General features: G+C 34.2%; 1 non-coding gene across 1 annotated transcript; it reads right to left on the reverse strand.

The window, feature by feature from the left end:
* Window positions 1-557: 557 nt before the first annotated feature.
* Window positions 558-686, reverse strand: LOC123462646. The gene has a single exon (XR_006638430.1). It is a non-coding gene; the product is annotated as a small nucleolar RNA SNORA33 (small nucleolar RNA).
* Window positions 687-22,374: the final 21,688 nt, after the last annotated feature.

The raw sequence follows: 22,374 nt of genomic DNA on the forward strand, positions 1-22,374 counted from the left end.
CTTAACATAGAACCTAATGGCTTCCACGCCTTCCACCCACAGATTAATCTGTGCAATTCATCATCCACATAGCCTTCTTTCTAGGTCTGGGGAGCAGCAGTAACTGAGGCGATGCTCTGCTGTCCTCTTCCCCATGTTGTCATGCACTTTACACCATCGTTGCCTCTCTTATCACATATAATACTCTACTGGAAAAACTTTTTCATGTTTTATTAATAAAATTAGTTTTTTTTTTCAATTTCAAAAATTGATATTTTAAACATAAAACTTAAGCATATAAATTATAACATATTATGATGTTATCTTTTCCTCCTTGGCAGTTTATTTCACAAATTTATAATTGGACTCAAAGAGTTTTCATCAGGGTTCACAGTATAAGTCACAAACAAATAAAACATAATTCTGGATAGGTCCATGATATAGATTCACATATATCTCATTGTCTTAAAACATTTTGAAAACAATGCAAGTGCTTGTTGCTTTTTTCATATAATTTATTAGGTTTTCCATGTTTCATTAATTTTACAGTAAGTTATGGTAAAATTTCAACACTATGATATTGTAGCTATTTTCAGGGACCATAATGATCTCTTGTACTTAAGGTTTTAAAGACATCATTACTGTTGCCAGCTATTTCTAAATTTCCACAGAAACACATTCAGATAAGCAGATCAATTGCTTAGCTCTACTTGTTACTCTTATAATTTTCTTATGTTTCTACTTTTTAAACCACACTTTGTATGCTGTCCAATCTTATGGTTCCTTTTCTGTCTCAGTCTCACAAATACAGAGATTTCAGGCATTCAGCATCAAAATTTTTTTAATATTTTCATTTTTACTTATATGTTTTCTGATTAATTATTCTGTCCTGGTAAATGAGAATCCTGTTGGATTCATTATCATACAGGAAAGGGGAGACATCCTTACATCTTGTATATTGTCATATAGTCAATTAAGAATATAATGTGGCTGGGTGTGGTGGCACATGCCTTTAATCCCAGCACTTGGGAGGCAGAGGTACGAGGATCGCCATGAGTTCAAGGCCACCCTGAGACTCCATAGTGAATTCCAGGTCAGCCTGGGCTAGAGTGACCCTATCTCAAAACCCCCCCCCCCCAAAAAAAGACTATAATGTGTAACTGATTTACCATTCAAATGTCTCTCCTCTATCTCCCTACTTATTTATCGCACTTTTTACATCTCTTCAAGCTTAATCACTGAGTAAAGATTTTAGTTAGTCTTTATAGCCATCCATTCCCATCTACTATAATAATTTGAACTTTACACTGCTACAAGTCCAAATCTTCTTGAAAAAAAGCAAAACAAAACCACAAACTTCTTTTGCAGTTGCAATGCAAACATACCCTCCAAATACCATCAATTGCTATGAGTAAAACTCAAACATAGATTGTAATATGCCCTCTTGTTATCTACAATTTGTAAGTGTGAATTGTGTGCATGGGCTTGTATAATCAAATATTTTGTATGGTACTAAAGTTAATGTTACAAGACCTAAAATGAAGTTTCTGGTCAATTGTTTTCTAATTATTTTTTAATATTTTATTTATTAATTAATTAGCAAGATAGAGAGATGCAGGTAGAGAGACAGTGGGCATGCCAGGGTCTCCAGCCACTGAAATCGAACTCTAGATACATGCACCACTTTGTAAATATGGCTTACTTGGGTACTGGGAAATCAATCCTGGGTCCTTAGGTTTCATAGGCAAGCACCTTAACCATTAAGCAATCTATCTAGCCCCACATTTAACATTTGCTTTATTTACTATGTTGGTTTGAATCAGATATCCCCATAATTGCATGTGATTTGAATTCCTGGTCCCCAGCTGGTAGCAATTTGGGAGGTGGAGCTTGCTGGCCAATGGGTGTTGTTGGGGATGCCAACAGCACAGCTCAATCTCATGCTGCTGTTTTCCACCTGCTGTGGAGGAGGTGATGTACAGACTCTGCTTTAGCATCTTTTCTCTCCCACCATAAAATCTTCTTTCAAAACTTTAAGTTCAACTAAACTCTATCCACCCATCAGCTGATTTTGGTAGAGTGTTTAGTCCCAGCAACATGAATGTAACTATAACAGAAATTTGGTACTTAGAGGCTTTAAATTAAAAGACAATATATGGAGCTGTGTAGAACATTAGGTGAGAGTTTGAATGAAGGAAACATGGAAATAACAGAGGACTGTGTAGGTTTGGCTTATATGGCAAAACAGATCTTTGTCCAGACAAGACTAGAGGATAGCTGCATTTTGCTGAGAACTTGAACATGGTTGAATTTGGAAGAAATGTACTGGTGTGAGAATAAGGATATGACACAAAAAAAATGAAAGTTTTTGGCCAGTGATTACAGTCTAGTTCAGCTCTAATTGGATGATTTGTCACCGTTGATGTTGGCCACCTGTTCTGCTTTGTGACAGTAGGAAGAATGCTTTGTCTTTTGAAAGGAAGGAGCATGAAGAGTGGTAAGTATTTTACCTGCTCTTCAAAGTCAGTGTGATCTCCCTACCCAAATTAACAGATTTGGTAGACCACCTGGAGGTATGGAAGTAAAATAAGATGCAGGAAAAAGAGCATCCTTAGATTTGCAACCTAGTTTTTATTAATTTTATATTTTGGTGATGGTTCCTGGGTGATGAAGAAGAGGAGCATGGTCATAGTCCTTGCATAACAGTCATGTGGGAGGAAAGGAGATGGATTCAAGCATATATTGTGATGGAGATCTCAGGATTTAGGACTTGTTGGAATTATAGAACAGCTATAAAGGAGAACTAATGGTTTAAGATAAACTTTTTGCCCAGGCTATAAGCATCCCACGTGGAGGGGCAGATGTATTTCCCCAGATTCTTCAATATAGGCTCTAGATTCCAAGGAGAGTGCTGCAGGAGTTGATGTTTATACTGCTTATTTTAGAATGGTTCAATCATCATTGCAATGCCTTCTTTCATACTGGGAATGTTTACTCAGTGCATTTATGTATATGTAAATTTTTTTAAAATTCTATAGGGTAAAAGTTAAGAGACTTTGAACTATGGGGATGTTTGAAAGGTGTTGGAAATGAACAAGAGTATGGCGACTTTTTAAGTTGGATTGGATGTATTTTCATCATGAGATGGTTATGAATCTTTGGGACCAAAGACAGAATGTAGTTTGACCCCCAGAAGCTCACATTTTAAATTCTTGGTACATACCTGAGGCAATTTTGGAGGTAGATCCTTGATGCATTGTATTGTTTTGTATTGTTGGAAGTGAGCTCCCCTTTTACAGAGCTCAGCTCATTCTCTTGTTGCTATTTTCTACCTGCTTTAGCCAAAGGTGATGTTCAGCTTTTTCTCTACCATCCTTTGCTTGCGATCATGAAGCTTCTCTTTGAGATGATAAGCCAAAATATACCATTTCTTATATCATCCTTGGTCATGTATTTGGTCTTGCCAATGAGAAGAAATACATAGGTAATATTTTCAGTATAAAGATACCTTAAACTAGTTGAATGGTTGAGTAATCTGGAATAAAACTGGAAATTCATCTAACTAATAATATTATTACATTTCAATTTTAGTAGAGGCTCTTTATAAGAAAATTCATATTTGGGATATTTTTTTAACTTACCAATCTTATAAATTCCTCGTTTCCCTTTGAAACATATGTTTGGTGGAGGGAAGCAGTGAGATGATGTTGAATGTCCAGTGTTCAATGAACACCACTTCATCTAGTCCACTTCAAACAGCTTAATGTTGTTATAGAAGATATTTTCTTTCAATATTTCATTTAAAATTTTCAGGAAGCCCTTCTCAATGATTTAATGAATCTACATTCTTTTAATACATCAAATGAAAAGGGGAAGAATAAACTAATTTCATAGTTTTCAAAAATTTTGTTAATATAATTTACCTCAAAAACAAAATAAATACAACAGTCTTTCACTTAAACTCTTTTAGTCTGCATTATGCTAAAGCTTAATGCCTCATCTTATTAGCCAAAGTCATTTTGGAATATTAACTCCCTGTTCTGTATGTTCAAAGGATGTACCTTTTACATTATTGGATGGACTAATTGACCTAAGTACTTATATTTGGAGATTTTAGAAGCACCCAATAGATGTGGAGTATCTTTATATTTTTTTCTGAAATTACTAATTATATATCATAAATGGTCTTACTTTCTAGATACTCTTCTCTTCCAAAACATAAATCATGTACAAAAGATACAATGATGATCTCATGTCCATTCTACTCTTACTTGTAATAACTCATACTTTTTAGAGAGAGAGGGAAGAAAAAATAGAAAGAAAAAAATAGAAAGAAAAAAAAATTAAAACATGAGGGAGAGAGGGAACAAGGAAAAGAGAGAATATGTATAGGCACACCAAGATTTCTTGCCATTACAAACTACTGGTGCATGTGCCACATTGCGTATCTAGCCTTATGTGGGCTCTTGAGAATGGAGCCACAGCTTTCAGGCTTTACAAGCACTTGCCTTTAACCACGCATCCATCTTTCTAGCTGTCTTTATATCCTTCCTATGCTCTAGATATTTTAATCTAAGAGAGATTGGAACAATATTTTCTATTTTACAATATATTATGGGAAATTTTCTGAAAAAATTTGTATGCTATTTGATTAATGGAAAGTATTCTCTAGTAAGGAGTCTAATTCTTGCACAACTTGATGAAGTTAAGTTTTATTATTTTCCTCAATCTGTAGGTGAAGAAGTCCTTGTACACAGAAATTGGATAATTTTTCAGAATCATGGAACTTAACAGCTGGTTGAGACTTTAAACTTTACCCCATTTAGTTTATCTAGTTATCTAGTTCTCATTATTCCTATATCTGCAAAACATGCAGTTAATGTGAATTTGTGGAGGCTTCAAGGTGATACACTTATGGGGGTGATATAAAGAAAAGGACTACAAATTTATTTAATTATAAATAGTGACTTTGGCTAAAATTAGAAAAAATACATACACATATATATGGAAGAAAAAATAATAAAAATTTTAAAATGAAAAATAAAACAATGTTTTCTAATTAGATAGTGACCATGTGATATCTTTCTTCTTTTCATAACATTTTGGTTCAGATTTTAAAATCAGCTTATTACAGGAAACATGTTTCAAGATGAATTTTTATATAGAAAATATGCTAATGGAAAGATAGTTACTGCCATTGACACTCTAGATTGATTATGTTTTTTTTTTTTCAATTGTGACAGTAATATCAGTCAAGTATCAATGGTGTAGTCAGCTCCACAATGCTGAGACAAACATCTAATCAGACACAGCTTATGGGAGGAAGGGGGTTTATTTCAAGCTTACAGAGTCCATGAGAATACCATCAGCAATAGAAGAAGCTAACTCCCTTTTGTAGATCCAAGAAGAGAGGCATAACTGCAGCAAGAAAACACCATCACTAGCAGCAAGCACTCACCTCCAGAGCTCAATCAGCTCTGAACATACCTTAGGGGTGGACTCAGATCTTCCCCCAATGGGTTGCCTCCTCTGGCAGGAAATCTGAATGCTTGAGACACAAGTAGGAAATTTAATCAAAAATGATTGAGTCAATGGGGTCAAACATTCTAACTATCACATTAAACATACCATAGCAGATTTGATATCATTTTTAGCATAATTTTGAAGCTGTAAATTGTTATAAAATAATCCAAGGGCCAGTGGTGATATATCTCTCAGTGAATGCTACAGGCTACACAACTGGCCAGCCATACAAAATGTGCAGTAGTGCAATACTGGAATGTATGTTAGAGTAGTCAATTGCTCTCTGATTGGACCTGATGGGATTGAGACTCACAAGACAGAATTCAAGCCTGGTACTGAAAATCTAATGAAGAGTCTGTGGAAGGGAAGGTCATCATCAACCTTGAGAAGGAAGGCACTACTATTTGGCTAATTTAACATATTGTTCCCATCAAAATTATTTCTATTTATGCCCATATATTAGTATTGTTCTCACTTTTGTTTAGAGAAGCTTCACTTTTCAGATAGTGCTGGCTACTGTGGAACTGAAAACTCATTAAAGTATTGAAAAAGGTGACAGTATAATGTCAATGACTAAATGAGGTGACTCTATCTTACCCTTCAGGGCTTGGATCATTGCTGGAAATATAGAAGAAAGAATATAAAACAAAGTTGGACAGCAGTTCTTTGGCATACTTTCTGGAGACTAATTTGCCATGGTATTCTTGCCCTCAAAGCAACTATTATTATCTGTACAAGACCTGCTTAATATTGGGCCCATCAGCATGTTATCATGGGTGATAGAAGAGGGCAAATTGATAATATTAAAAGAGGAGAACTACTTAGAAAGAATAAGGGGTTCAATGAATGGGGTATAGAGGAGGGGAAACAAAAAAAAAAAATTAACAGGAGGGTAGCATACATGTATGGGGCAGAAAGATTGTAAGAGACACAGAGTGGGTGGGAATGTCCTGAGGCATGGTTCTACCATTATCCCATTGGTACTGACTGGGGTCTTCATGACCTCACAGTAAATCCCATAACCCCAAGAGGAGGGTCTTGGGGAAAAAGGAACAGGGGAAGGGGATAAAAATGTATAATTGGAACTGAATATGGTGGCACATGCCTTTAATTCCAGCACTCAGGAGGTAGAGATAAGAGGATAGATATGTGAGTTTGAGGCCACCCTGATATTGCATAGTGAATTCCAGGTCAGTCTGGACTAGAGTAAAACCCTACATCAAAAACAAAACAAAACAAAATATATAATTTGTTAATAAATAAATAAAAATTAGGTATTAAAATAATAATTTGTTAATGAAAATAATTAAACCATACCATGAGTTATTGCAAAGATTACAAAATGAACATATTCTTTTACATATAATCACATTCATATTTCATAGTATTTCTTTATGATTTAACCTAACAAAAACAGGAAATATGCTACATTAACATTTACTCTTTTCACAAATTCTCTAGGTGATTATACACAAATTATTAACTCATTTATACTGTTATTTGAGTTAAATAATAGTTCCTGAATGCTCATCTGCTTTGTAGTAATGTCTTCTTAAATAAAAATTCCATCCTGGAGTGGGCTTATTAGAAACTTCAAAATTGAAAGACAGGCTCCTAAAAGCTCACAAAGTAAATACCTCACAAATATCAGAAGGCTCCTGAAACTTGCAGGATTCACAAAGCCCCTCATCAAGATTGTATGAGAAGTAAAACCCGCTTGGGAGAAAAGAATCTTTGACTCTGACTTGGAATGCTATCTGCAAGTCATGCAAAGGGTTCTAGAGATGGAGATTTTTGAGTCCCCATCTATGCCAGGGTGGGAATTTTGGTTATGTAACTGTTTTTGACTCATCCAATTTTCCCATATATAAATGCTAACTTTGCTGTCTAAATATCATCAGTGAACTCATTGGTTCACTAAACTAGATGTAGTTGAACAATTTATTTTTTGGTTGTTATTGTTCTGTTGTCTCTTTTCTGTCTGGGGAAAATAGATATTTGTTTATGTCTCCTCAGAAAAAGTTAGCAAAACATCATTACACCCCTCAGACTTCACATTGTATTGATTAATTATATTAACAACATGAATCAAACATGTTTTAGTAATATGCTGACAACATCTTATGTGAAATCTTAGTCTGTTTTATATCACCAGATGAAGGTTAAATAGTGCCTTTAGGTTTAATCATATTAAACCACATATTACAAAAAGATAAAGTAAGTTCAGAAATTATTTGCTCATTGTTCCTCTGGAATCACTTCTAGTACCAGATCAAAGAGAATTCAACCAGAGAAATAGAACCATTTCTCATAGAACATTGTTATGTCTACATTTTTGTTTATCTAACCAGTAACTTTCCTTCAATCTTCTATCTATCATCTGTCTGTCTGCCTATCTATCATCTATCTGAAGGGCTTTTATCATAATTCCTATTTTTGACATTCATTTTCATTTCCCATCAGTTGCTAGCCTCAGATACACTAGCTGCTGAAAACAGATGACAGAGATAGAAACAGAGAGTCTGAGAACATATTGTGACATTACTTTGTTATAAAAATAACTAAAATATTAAACATAATAGTTTGAATGACAAATTGTCTTTTCAGAGGTAGATATTCATGAATCCAGGTCTATGTATATTCACAATACTTATTATGAACAACTAAACACATGGAAATTTGAAAATCATTAAAGGAGCTTAATTTAAATCTCAGTGCCCTCCTCTAAATCTAATTTATCTTGCAGGGTACAGTGACAGTGTGGGTAATGTGTCTGATTATGGATCAAAAGATCCTAAATCTCATTTATCTAGTACAATGACATCATATAATTTCTGACATTCTGAAATTAAAACTTCCTTCCAAAAAATGTATTCAGCACAGATAAAAATTTCATCTCTTATTATAAAATAAACCATCAGAATGACAAAACTATTTCTAATAAGGATGATATGAGAACCTCATAAATTTTCAGAGTGAAGGAAAATGCTAGAATATGAGAGTTAAATTAAACATCAAAGTTTTTTTTTTTTGTCCCAGAGGAATAAATCCATAATACTAAGTTGGAACTTCTTTCAAAACTCATTTAAGCCTCCTGTAAAAAAAAAATATTTGCATATTTTCAGCATTTTGTAAGTTATCTACTGAGTTCAAAGAGATGAAGCTATAATCAATAAATTGTAAACTACACAGTCTTTGCTGGAAGAGTTAGTTCAAACCTTAGAAAGCATAGTAAACAAAACTCTCATGAAACTTGATGAAGTCATTATTTTTCTGGATGTAGTAGGGGTTTATTTCATTGCTGCCACCAAATATCTGGCAAGAACTAAGGGAAGAAAGGACATATTTCACTCACAGTTTAAGTGAGGCAGCATGGCAGGGAGGTCTGGTAGAAGGGACTCTAGTAACGCATGTCCTCTGACAAAATGCCACCTGCTAAAGGATTCAAGCCTTAAAATAATAAAAATAAAAAGAGATTCATGAGCACAATAGAAGCTAGCCAGAAGGATCTGACTATCATCAATATCAATTTTTAAAATTTTTGTGAAATCATTCTAATCATTCCCATAGTGGCACAATGGTTTTTTAATTCACACTAGTAGTGTGTAGAGGTAACATCTGATTGGCAGTTAAAGATGTGAACATTTTTCATGTATCTATTGGAAATTTGTAGTTCTTAATTTGAAAATTATCTGTTTGTTTTATCCTCTATTAAATGAATAGCTAACAAAGATTCTATCTTATCCTGTACAATATCTCTTCATTCTGTCAATGGTTTCTTTTATTGTGTAAAATTTTTTGAATTTCATGAAATCTCATTAATCAATTTTACTACTATTTTCTGAGTTACTGGCATCTACTCAGAAAGCATTTTCTGATTTATAGATATTGAAGTGTTTACTTTAAAATTCACTCTAGTAGCTTCAAAGTTACAATATTTCGTTTTTTGTTTTTTTTTTTTTTTCAGGTGAAAAGACCATTGGAGAATCTATTATGGACAGTCTTGTCTGAAATTTTGCAATGATAATTTCATAAATATGATTGTAGTTCAGCTTTTCCTTTATGATTAAATTTTAGATATGCTTACACTAGAGGTATCTAGTATGGAGCTAGTTTACCTAGATATGAAGTTAAATCAGGTTTCAAATAAAGAAAGAGTTAAATATTATGAAGTGTGCATTGAAATATACTGAATTTACATGAAATTTATTTATTCTATTAAGATTTCTTTAGATATGTTAAATTGCTATTTGATTTTTGAAAATGTTTATAAGTGTGATTGTAGTCTTTTCAGATTAAGAAAACATCTAAACATCTCAATGAAATACTAGGGACATTATATTCTGGAATGATTATTACCTGACTTAGAATACTGGAATGGGATTGGTGTTATACATGTAATCAAATGCAACTCTACATATCTGCATAATAGTTGAAACTGATTTTCAAGAATGCAGAGGAGGTTTCTACTGTTTCATATTTGAATTCTTCTGTGGCCCCCAACATGGTTTTCTAATATAATTAAGAGAAAAGTGTTAAACAATATAAGTTACAAAATATAGACAAATATGTAGTTCATTAATATGACCAACCTCTTGGGCTTTGCAGCTTGCAAACAACATAGGCAATATTTTAGGTCTAAGTCTTTTAGTGTTGCCACTTCTCTGAATTTCAAAATCATCATTGTTTTCGGCCCACACTAATACCTAGCTTGAACATCTCTAAGGAACACAGGAATCCCAGGCTTCTTTTTAGCAAGTATCCTGAGTCAGGAGTTTTAGAATGGTGTCAGGAATTTAATTTTTAAAAAGCTTCAGGTGCTGTTCATGCTGCTGTAATGTAGATCACACTTTTAAGAACATGGGTGTCAAAACAAATGTTAGTTAGAGATGTAAGTTTTGTGTCTGCTATGTTTACCACAGAAGGATTTGGGGGCACATCCTCCAAGGTTTTCTAGTCTGATATATACTCACTTGCTGTACAAACATGCCAATGTGAGGCTGAACTTCAACAACATCAATCATCTGTTTGTAACCAAGCAATATGTTGCTAGTCATGAAGGACAGTTTATTTTTATTCTCATCCATGTTGCTGAAATTTATTTCCAAAATACATTTACATTTTGTCTAAATGCATACATTACATTGCAAATGTACACTTTGAAATGATTCAAGCACTTATATTTGAGAGGAGTAGATGTTACAGTACTACAACACTCTCTGATGCTTCTGGTGGGATGTTTTGTCCTAGCAACAAGAAGATACATGCTAGACATGTGCTCTGAAATATGCTCAAAAGAAAGAGAGTAGTTTACGTAGCCTAGATGGTATTTTAGTACAAGGATCATGCAAAAACTGATTAAAATCCCACAGAGGAAATGCAAATGAACTTGTCATTTGTGATCACAAGCTCAGTGTCAGGCACTGTACTGAATACCCAGAGCAAGATATTTTTGTGTTAGAATACTGGGGTAACTCCACTGATGTGGTAGTTCAGCTCAAGTACTAGAATAGCGTTCTGGAAGACTGGGATAAGGACTGTGCACTTTATTCTTCTTGGGATAGAAAGTCACTTGAAGAATTTCAGCTTGATTGCAACAGAAGGAAATTAAGTATTTGCCTGGACAGTACTGAGTATATTAAAAGCATAAGGTGAATAAAGATATCTTTTGAAACAAAAAATAAAAATAATAATAATAAAACCTAGCTTGAGACAATGGTTGCTTGTTCTTTCCTTAGCATTGAACATTCCCACTTGGATAACCATGCCTTTGAAAGCATAATCAATGAAACCAGAAATGTAGAGCCATGCACTGAAAGAATTGCTTAGTGGTTAAGGCATTTACCTACAAAGTTTAAGGACTCAGGTTCATTTCCCCAGTACCACACAAGCTATATGCACAAGGTGGCAAATGCATCCGAGGTTCATTTGCAGTGGCTAGAGGCCATTTTCTCTCTTTCTATTCCTCTCTCTCACGTGTGTGTGTGTGTGTGTGTGTGTGTGTGTGTGTGTGTGTGTATATATATATATATGTATATATGATCTGTCTGTCTGCCTCTTTCTCTCTCCTTCTCAAATAAATAATAAAAAATAAAGAAATTAAGACCTATGATAAAGGAGTAAAGCAAATATATAAATGTGATGTTGTGTGACTCTTGATGGGGAAACACACAGGCATACATATTCACTCCAGATAGCAAACACAACTGGAAACCACAGAAACAATTCTGTCCAATCTAACTTGATGAATCAATGAGTTATTGTGGTTCCTGACAGGAGCATGTATGAGTAGGACAGCTGTTTCACCTGAACACTCATGTCGCCATGGGTGATGACTCAGCAAAACTTCATTCCTGGAGTCCCTAGTGAAAGATTTAGGCAGCCTCTCTGGTATAAAGACTACTATGCTTCAGTGATTATTTATAGTTTCTATGGCCTCAGAGAGATATCTTCTTAGGCTTGTAATCTTCCTGAACTATTTGAGTATTATAGCATTTGTGAGTTTCATGAGCCTCAGAAGCTTCCCTTCTTCTTTCAGGAGTAAATGTATCAGTCTCAAAAGCAGCTTAATATCAAATGAAAAGCAATAAAATAGAATGATTGAGAAATAGTAAAGATACAATATGAAAAACTGAAGAACCAAAGATTCATGGTATAAATTGTAAGATATAAACTTTATTTCAAATGTCATCATAAGACAAAACTTTAATATAAATAAAGAAATAGAAAATAATCAGTCAATAAGTGACAAAATCGGGGGCTATGATCAGTATTAAAACCTGTATGATTCTTTGACAATAATTATACATTTATAAAATCATATTAATAATTTTAAAATTTGAAACAATTCAATTTCATTATACATAGTAGATATTCTCTTTAAATGTATATTTTATTTTTTTTTAATTTTTTTGTTCATTTTTTATTTATTTATTTGAGAGCGACAGACATAGAGAGAAAGACAGATAGAGGGAGAGAGAATGGGCGCGCCAGGGCTTCCAGCCTCTGCAAATGAACTCCAGACGCTTGCGCCCCCTTGTGCATCTGGCTAACGTGGGACCTGGGGAACCGAGCCTCAAATCGGGGTCCTTAGGCTTCACAGGCAAGCGCTTAACCACTAAGCCATCTCTCCAGCCCTAAATGTATATTTTAAGAGATCTATTTATTGATAACTTGTCTTTAGTTTAAGGATTTTATCTATATATTATGATTAAAAATAACTGGAACAGCCAGGCGTGGTGGTATACACCTTTAATCCCAGCATTCCGGAGGCAGAGGTAAAAGGATTACCTTGAGTTTGAGGCCACCCTGAGGCTACAGAGTGAATCCAGGTCAGCCTGAGCTAGAATAAAACCCAACCATGAAAAACAAAAAATAAAAAAATAAAAATGACTATAACAAAGAGATCCTAAAAATATTTGGATGAAGATGAGTTAATTTTAATAGATGCATAAATGATTAGAGTTTTTTTTAATTTTAACAGAATGAAAAGATGTATGCATCTATACTATATGTGAAAATAGAATATTTCTAGAAAAAATGCATGATTTCTATTCCTCACTAAAATTTAATAAATAATAATGCAATAATAATATTGATGATGATGATATATGGAGATCCTCTAAAATGGAATTGTCTATTTACCTAGATGTATCTATAGATTCATTCAGATTGAGTAGGAGTTTCCAGTTTGGTTGTAAAAGTTTCTTACAAGTCTTTGAATGTTAAATTCCTAGGTTTTCTAAATGCCCATTAGTAAATAATATTCTCTGTACTTTATGTGAAATAAAGATATATAGCACTATCTTATTTTGTTATTACCTTATTATTTTTGGAATAAATGTTGAGGCTGGATACTTGTTCAACACTTTTCAATACTGGGAGTTAATTTAGAGGACATGTTCAGGATCTTTGATGCCACTTGTTTTTATTTTTCATATTTTTTTTATCACAGTTCTTCACATATCTCTCAAAGTCTATTGTCAACTTTATAATGCATATATCCTTTTCAGTCTCTCATTTACTTTTTCACTCCCTTGAGCTATTAATTACCAAATAAAATATCCTAGTCCTTCATTCGTTCTATTTTTGTTGTATATTTTATTTAAGGGACAAATTTTGTTTAACCTAGGTTAGATAGTATTCACTTTTTCACTTATATTTGTGGTGTATTTAAAGAGAAAAGATAATATGATTCTTATTTCTTTTCACATGAATAAATATATTTTTCCCATAATTTCCTCCCACTCTCTCTCTTTCTTTCATTCTATCTTTCAATGATATTGATAGTCAATCCCTAGACTAGGTAAGAAATCTAATGCTAAACCACAATTCCAATTCCTTACTCATGATGTTGGTAACAATTTTTAAAACATGTTTCCCAAATTTGCTCATTGTGGCATTTAAAATGTATAGAATCAGGGCCGGAGAGATGGCTTAGCAGTTAAGGCCCATGCCTTTGAAGTCTAAAAACTCAGATTCAATTTCCTAGTACCCACATAAGCCAGATGCATGTATATGGAGTTTATTTGCAGTGGCTAGAGAAACTGGGGTACCTATTCTCTTTTTCTGCCTCTTTCTCTCACTCTCTCTCACAAATAAATAAATGAATAAAAAGTATTTAAAAAATCTATAGTATTATTGACAAATTAGGTCATACCCTATGGTTGCAGAATGATTCATTATACAAAATGATTAACTGTAATTCACCCTATAAATAAACAAAGGAATAAATAACATGATCCTCTCAATAGCTGCAGAAAGGGCATTTGAATATAGCACATTTGCCTTCATGGTAGAAGGCTAGAGAAAAAAAAAATGTGTGCTATATGTGGTAGTTTGAATGCATGATCTCATTGACTCAGGTGTTTTAATTAAAAATTGACCTTATAACATGAGCCTTCAGTTGGTGGGGCACTACTGGGTTAGAGGTATGCCACTGGGGGCAAGTTTGGTATTCTATCCCTAAAGTGTGACAAGAGCATTTTGAACTCTGGATATTTTGTGTTTCTGGCTGTTAGTGGTGTTTCTTTTCTTGGATCTATGGAAGTGAGCCAGCTTCTTCCACCATTGATGGCATTCCCTTGAAATTTGTAAACCTAAAAAGCCCTTTCTTTCCATAAGCTGCTTCTGGTTGGGTGTTTGTCCCAGCAATGCAAAGCTGACTACAAAAGAATTTACCCTCTACACAAGAAAATCTATATATGAAAAATTATATTCAACATTATATGTATAGCTGGTATTATACTAAGTGAAAAACCTAAAAATGTTTCCTTGAAAATATTCAATGAGACAATGTTACTGACTAGACTATCCCTACTCACTCATTATAGTGCTGTGTCAGAACTAGAGTAACATTAAAATAAAAAGATCTAAAATGGATTAAAATAAATAAGAAAGAAATGAAATTATCTTTGTAAATCAGTGACATGGTTCTATATTTGACATACCAAATCAGAAATCAAATATAGATAATAATACTTTGAGCAAAGTTTCATGGTGCAAACTCAACATACAAAACTCAGTAGTTATTATACAATCCAATAATAAACTTACTGAAGGAGGAATTAGCAATAATATGCCATCTACAATAGTTCTCCCAAAATAGGCTACATAGCTTTCCCCAACATGACAATTAGTCAATAGGGAACATCCAGCTCAGCTTCAATCAATATCCTGTATCCTAAGTATGTTGTGTCTTCAACAATAGGGTGTTACCATCTAGTTAGGTTGGTTAACCAAGCTTGGCTAATAATTTCTAACCTTTGAATGGTAATTTTAGGTGTGTGTGTGTGTGTGTGTGTGTGTGTGTGTGTGTGTGTGTGTGTGAAAGAGAGAGAGAGAGAGAAAGCACAATAAAGTATGTCCACTAGCAAGAGCACAATAAGATTATATTTCAACTTTTAATTAGCATTACAACAACTATATTAATTTTAAAGGAAATAGAAGAATTATTACAGTGAGGTTTCCTTTCAACTAACTGGGGTGATTTGAATGCATGCCCCACATAAACTCAGGTGTTTAACTAAACCTTATAACTTGTGTCTCTAGACACTTGGCTGGAGGAGTTGCCACTGGGAGTGCTGGGGTCCAGCCCTAAATTTTGTCTGGGGATGTATCTGAGTCCTAGCCCAGAGGTATCCAGCGTATTCCGAACTATGTCAAAACAACTGTGTTTGCTGATAGTTTTGTACTTGTTGCTTTGGCTGTTTGCTGGCTGGTGTTGGTTTCTCTCTGCTTGAATGTATGGGAGCAGGCACTTCTAACACTGATGGAACTTACCCTCTGCATCAATAAGCTTGAAATAATCCCTCCAGTAAATTGTATATGGTTTAGGTTCATTACCTTATGCATGGAGAGAGATAAGGATCTATTTTCATCCTTCTACAGATACATATCCAGTTTTCCCAGCACCATTTGCTGAAGAGGCTGTCTTCTCTCCAATGAGTAGTTTTGGCATTTTTGTTGAATATCATGTGGCTATAGCTACCCAGCCTTATATGTGGGTCCTCTATTCTGTTTCATTGATCTACATATCCGTTTTTGTGCCAGTACCATTCTGATTTTGTTACTATGTCTCTGTAGTGCAGGTTAAAATCATATATGGTGATACCACCACCCTTATTTTTGTTTCTCAATATTGTTTTAGATATTTGGTGATTACTGTGCTTCCAAATTAATTTTTGGATTTTTTTTTTCTATTTCTGTGAATAATGCCATTGGAATTTTGATGGGAATTGCATTACATGTGTAGACTGCTTTTGGTAAGATAGGCATTTTCACAATATTGATTCTTCTGATCCAAGGATAAGGGATGCCTTTCCATTTCCTAGTGTCTTCTGCAATTTCTCGCTTGAGTGTTTTCAAGTTTTCATTGTAGAGCTCCTTCACTTCCTTGGTTAGGTTTATTCCAAGGTACTTTAGATTTTTTGATGCAATTGTGAATGGGAGTGATTCTCTGATTTCATTCTCTGTTTGTTTTTTGTTAGCATATAGGAAGGCTACTGATTTCCGTGTTTTCATTTCATGTCCTGCTACATAGCTACAGGTGTTTATCAGCTCTAACAGTTTGCTGGTAGAGTCTTTAAGGTCCTTTATGAATAGAATCATATCATCTGTAAATAATGATAACTTTATCTCTTCCTTTCCCATTTGTATAACTTTTATGTGTGTCTCTTACCTTATTGCTATGGCTAAGAACTCCAGTACTATATTAAATAAAAATGGGGGCAGTGGACACCTTGTCTTGTTGCTGATTTTAGTGGAAAAGCTTCAAGTGTTTCTCCATTTAATATTATATTGACTGAAAATCATAAATAGCCTTCATTATGTTGAGATATGTTCCTTCTATTTCCATTCTCTATTGGACTTTTATCATGAGGGGATGTTGTATTTTGTCAAATGTTTCTCTGCATCTAATGAGATGATTATGTGATTTTTGTCTTTCAGTCATCTATAATGTATTATAGTTATTGTTTTGCATATGTTGAACCATCCCTGCATAACTGGGATAAAGTCTACTTGGTTGGGGTGAATGAGCTTTCTGATATATATTCTTGTATTCTGTTTGCCAATATTTTGTGGAGAATTTTTGTACATATGTTCATGAGACATCTATGTTTATGGGGAGATTGGTCTGTAATTTTGTTTTTGTTGTTGTTCTATCATTGCCTGGTTTTGGTATCAGGATGAGGCTGGCTTTGTAGAAGGAGTTTGGTAGAATTCCTTCTTGTTCAATTTTATGGAAAAGCTTAGGAAGCATTGGTGTTAGTTATTCCATGAAGGTCTGGTATAATTCACCAGTGAATCCATCTGGGCCTGGACTTTTTTTAGTTGGAATATTTTTGATAACTGCTTAGGTCTCCATAGTTGTTATAGGTCTATTTAAGTGGGTAATTTCTTCTTGATATAATTTAGGTAGGTCATATAAATCAATGTAATCATCTATTTCTTCCAGATTTTCAAATTTAATGGAGTATACACTATTATAGTATATCTGTATGATTTTTTTAATTTCTCTGCTATATGTTGTGATAGCACATTTTTCCATCTCTAATTTTATTAATTTGTGTTTCTTCTTTTGGTCAGATTTGCTAAGGGTTTATCAATCTTGTTAATCCTTTCAAAGAACCAAGTCTTTGTTTTACTGATTCTTTGATTTTTTTTTTTTTTGGTTTCTCTTTTATTAATTTCTGCCATAATCTTTATTTCTTCCCGTCTACTGATTTTTGGTTTGCCTTGTTCTTCTTTTTCCAAGGTTTAAGGTGAAACATTAAGATGTTTACTTGCAACCTTTCTAATTTCTTAATATAGACACTTAAAGCTATAAATTTTCCCCCTAGGACTGCCTTCATTGTGTCCCAAAGATTTTGGTAAGTTGTGCTCTCATTATCATTTGACTCTGAATTTTTTGACTTCCTTCTTGATTTCTTCAGTGACCCATTCATCATTTAGTGGCATATTATTTAGTCTCCATGATTTTGTGTATGTTCTATGGCTTTTCTTGATATTGATTTGTAGTTTGATCCCATAGTGATCAGAAAGAGTGCAAGGGATTACTTCAGTTTTCCTGTATTTGTTAAGATTTGTTTTGTATCCTAATATATGATGTATTTTAAAGAATGTTACACGTGCTGCTGACAAGAATGTGTATTCTGCTGCAGTTTGATGAAATGTCCTGTATATATCTGTTAGGTCCATTTGTTCTATGACCTCATTTAATCCAGACACCTCTCTGTTTATTCTTTGCTGGGATGACCTATCAATTGATGAGAGTGGGTTTCTAAAGTCACCTACTACAACTGTGTTTGGTGTTATCTGTGACATTAGTTCTAATAGAATTTGTTTGATGAAGTTAGGAGCCCCTAGATTAATTGCATATATGTTTAGGATTGTAATGTCCTCCTGGGAAATGTGCCTTTAATAAATATAAAATGACCTTCCTTATCTTTCCTAGCTAATGTTGGACTGAAGTCTACCTTGTCCAATATTAGGATAGCAAGCCCTGCTTCTTTTCTAGGCCCTTTTTCTTGAAACACCATTTGCCAACCTTTCTCCCTAAGATAGTGTCTATCCTTTGTAGAAAGGTGATACCTTGGAGGCAACAAATGGAAGGATCTTGCTTTTTAACCCAGTCTGCAAACCTATGCCCTTTTGTTGGGGCATTGAGGCTGGTGATATTAACCATTGTTATCAAAAGAGGTGTGTTCATTTTTGCCATTTTTCTTTTCTTACAGTTCTTCTGGTTTTACTTTTGCTCTCTTGTATTAACTAGTATTTGAGTACAGTTTGTTTTTCTCTAGGTTCCTTATATGTGTACTTTTCTTTCTCTTCAGCATGGACTATCCTTTCAAGTATTTTCTGTAGACCTGGTTTTGTATTTAGATATTGCTTTAGCCTGCTTTTTTATGTAATGTCTTTATGTTTCCATCTATTTGAATGGATAGCTTTGCAGGATAAAGTAGCCTTGGTTGACAGTTGTTATCTTTCAGAACTTAGAATACATCATCCCAAACCCTTCTGGCTTTTGAAGTTTGTGTTGAGTAATCTGCTGTGATCCTGATGGGCTTGCCTTTGTAGGTGACTTGCTTCTTCTCTAACTGCTTTCATATATTTTCTTTGGTTTGTATGCTTGGTAGTTTAATTATAATATGGCAAGGAGAGTTCCTTTCCAGGTTTTCTCTGTTTGGTGTTCTAAAGGCTACCTGTATCTGCATTGGCATCTCTTTCCCAATTTGGGGGAAGTTTTCTTCTTCTAGAATTTTGTTGAAAATGCCTACTAGGTCTTTGGAGTGAAATCCTTCTCCTTGTACTATACCCTGAATTCTTATGTTTGATCTTTTTGTAGTGTCCCAAATATCTTGAAATTCCCATTTTTACTTTTCTATTAGTTTGTCTTTCTATTTGTTGGCCTCTATTAGATCTGCCACCTGCTCTTCTAGGTTAGATATTCTGTCCTCTTCTTCATCAATTCTACTGGTGAGATTTTCTACTGCTAGTAATTCTGACTGATTTTTCTTTATTTCCTTACTTATGTCTTGTATTGACCTTATCATTTCATTAAATTGTTTTCCTGTGTCTTTTTTGATTCCTTTGAGTTCCTTGTTCATTCCTTTGATTTCCTCTTTTTTTTTTTTGTTTTTTTTTTTGTCTTTGAACATATCATTCTTTTGAAATTTTTCTCAGGCATTTACTCTAAATCATTCTCACTGGAGGTCATTTTTGATGCATTAATACTTTTTAGTGGATTTATAATGTTATGATTTTTTGTGTTTCTTGTGTTATAATGTACATATTTTTGCACCTAGGATTAATTTAATGCTTGGATTTTCTAATTAGCTGCAGTATTATTAGATGAATTAATCAATCTCACATTATGTATCTTCAGGGAAGGGACTTAAGGTTCTAGGTGTGGCTCTTAAGACTCTCAGAATAACTACAAAACTGACCTTAGATGTTGGATTTGCCTGCTATGAGAGTATTAATATATGCTGAGTGGAACAAAACAAGTAGATTCTAAAATTTAATTAAACAAATGTACACATTTAATGAAAAGCAACACAAAGTACTTATGCAAGAGTAGGTATTATGGCAACCAGATCTTCTAACCAAGTCACAGTCCCTTAGGATGTGTGTTGCCCTACACCCTTAATCCTGTCAACTAGGAGGCTAAGATTTCTGGTCTGTTGAGGGTTCCAAGTCAGCTTATGACCAAGTGAGACCATTCAATAACACACGGCAGAAGAGGAAACAAAGGCACTATAACTCAGGAAGCAACAAATGACAAGCCCAAAATGTAGCTTATTTAAGAATGACATTCTTCAGATTTAACATAAAATTTATCCTGACATGGAAGGTGCAATTAGTACTTCCAATTGAAGCCTATATACCAGGCTTATTTGGCAGATAATGATTTTGTATAATCCCAGTTACCTTTTGGGATGGTTTTGGTCTCATCCTGTACTCCTGCTTGGGTCCCTCTTTTTTGTTCTGTGGGCTCAGGTAAGCTGGCTCTGTTGCTTGATCACTGCTCTGATTGCCTGTGCTGCTCCCTTCCCCAGTTCTCTGGTGCTTGTTGGCTCTTGCAATGACTATGGGGGAGAGGAGGCTGTGGATGGTGGCTGATGTTCTCCTGCTGGTCCTCCTGATCCTCTTCCTCACAAGCTGCCCCTCCATTCTTCACTTCCATCCTCCCTTCACATTTCTTATATTTGCAAGCAGGCTGATGTTAGTGGAAAATCCTCTCACCTGGCTTTTCCTATGGCTCAGGCTGAGCCTTATGGCTGTGACCATGAGGGCCTGGCTCTGCCACTGCTGGAGTGGCTTCTGTGGGATCTAATGCTCTAGATCCTAGATCTCTCCTACTTCAGTGCCGCAGCTGATAATTTCTTATACACCTCATTTTTTAGTAGAAGAGTGTATTTTGCTGCTCTTTTTTTTTTTTTTTTGGCTTTTTCTCCCCTAGGCTGCTTTGATGTAGTTCCTGTTCATTCCCAGTAATGTGAAGCTGTCTGCTGCACTGACACTATTTCCCTTTACTATGTAGCAATCATATTCAGTTCATTCAATAGCAAGCTTAAATTAGTTTATAAAATTTAGCTGTTTTATTAAATTTATTTCTCAATATCTGATATATCTAAGTTTACATATAAAATAGTTATAATTGATAATTGCTGTGTGTACAGAAAAGTTATGCTGATCATGAATTAAGTAAACATTTAATTTACTCCTTAAACTAATAGTATTTGTGTTGCCTTTGTGTATTTTTAAATAGTAACATCATATGTATTTGATATTTTATTTTTATTTATTCATTTGACAGAGAATGAGGGAGGGAGGAAAGAAGGGAGGGGGAGAGAGAGAAATAAAGAATGGACACACAAGGTCCTCCAGCCACTGCAAATGAACTCTAGGTGCATGCCCCCCCCCCACCTTGTGCATCTGGCTAATTTGATTCCTAGGGAATTGAACCTGAGTCTTTTGGCTTTGCAGGCAAATGCTTTCACTGCTAAGCTATCCCTCCATATGTATTTGAATAAAGACATTCTTAAGTGAAACCATATATATATATATATATATATATATATATATATATATGCAAAGTTGATATATAATAATCACTCATTTTTATATAATCCAATAAAACTTGAGACAGGTATTAGCAAAAATATGCCATCCACAATAGCTCTCCTGAGACAGGCTGCATAGCTGTTTCCAACACCATAGCAGATAGATAACAGGAACTCACATATTTCAGTTTTATCCCTGAATCATTGGCATTGTCCCAAATAAGAATGCAGGTACATGTACCCAGAAAAGAAAAGAATGGGCTACAAATAATAGCTGACAATATGTGATACACCACAGTGTAGATATACCAAAATTATTGAGCTATGATTTGCCTAACTGTGGAGAGGAATTCAACTAGAATTGCTGAATACTTTCCTATAAATGCATAAATAAAAGTAGAACTATCAAAGAGTTTGTGAGTGTTATATTTCACATATTTATCCTTAAACATAAAAGTATCATATATATATATATATATATATATATATATATATATATATATATATATATGATTTTTTTCTTTTTTTTTCTTTGGTTTTCAAGGTAGGGTCTCACTCTAGCCCAGCCTGACCTGGAATTCACTATGTAGTCTCTGGGTTTGCCCTCAAACTCATGGCAATACTCTTACCTCTGCCTCCAAAGAGCTGGGATTAAAGGCATGTGCCACCACACCAGGGTCAATAATATTTTTAATTATATTTAGAGTTCTGACACAATGGCTTAAGATGATATTTTACTGGAATTCTTTCCTCAAGGACATTACTATTTACATTAAATAAAATTACAATACATAGAAATAATGCC

Source organism: Jaculus jaculus, chromosome 7, assembly GCF_020740685.1.
Source record: "Jaculus jaculus isolate mJacJac1 chromosome 7, mJacJac1.mat.Y.cur, whole genome shotgun sequence".
Classification (NCBI taxonomy): Eukaryota; Metazoa; Chordata; class Mammalia; order Rodentia; family Dipodidae; genus Jaculus; species Jaculus jaculus.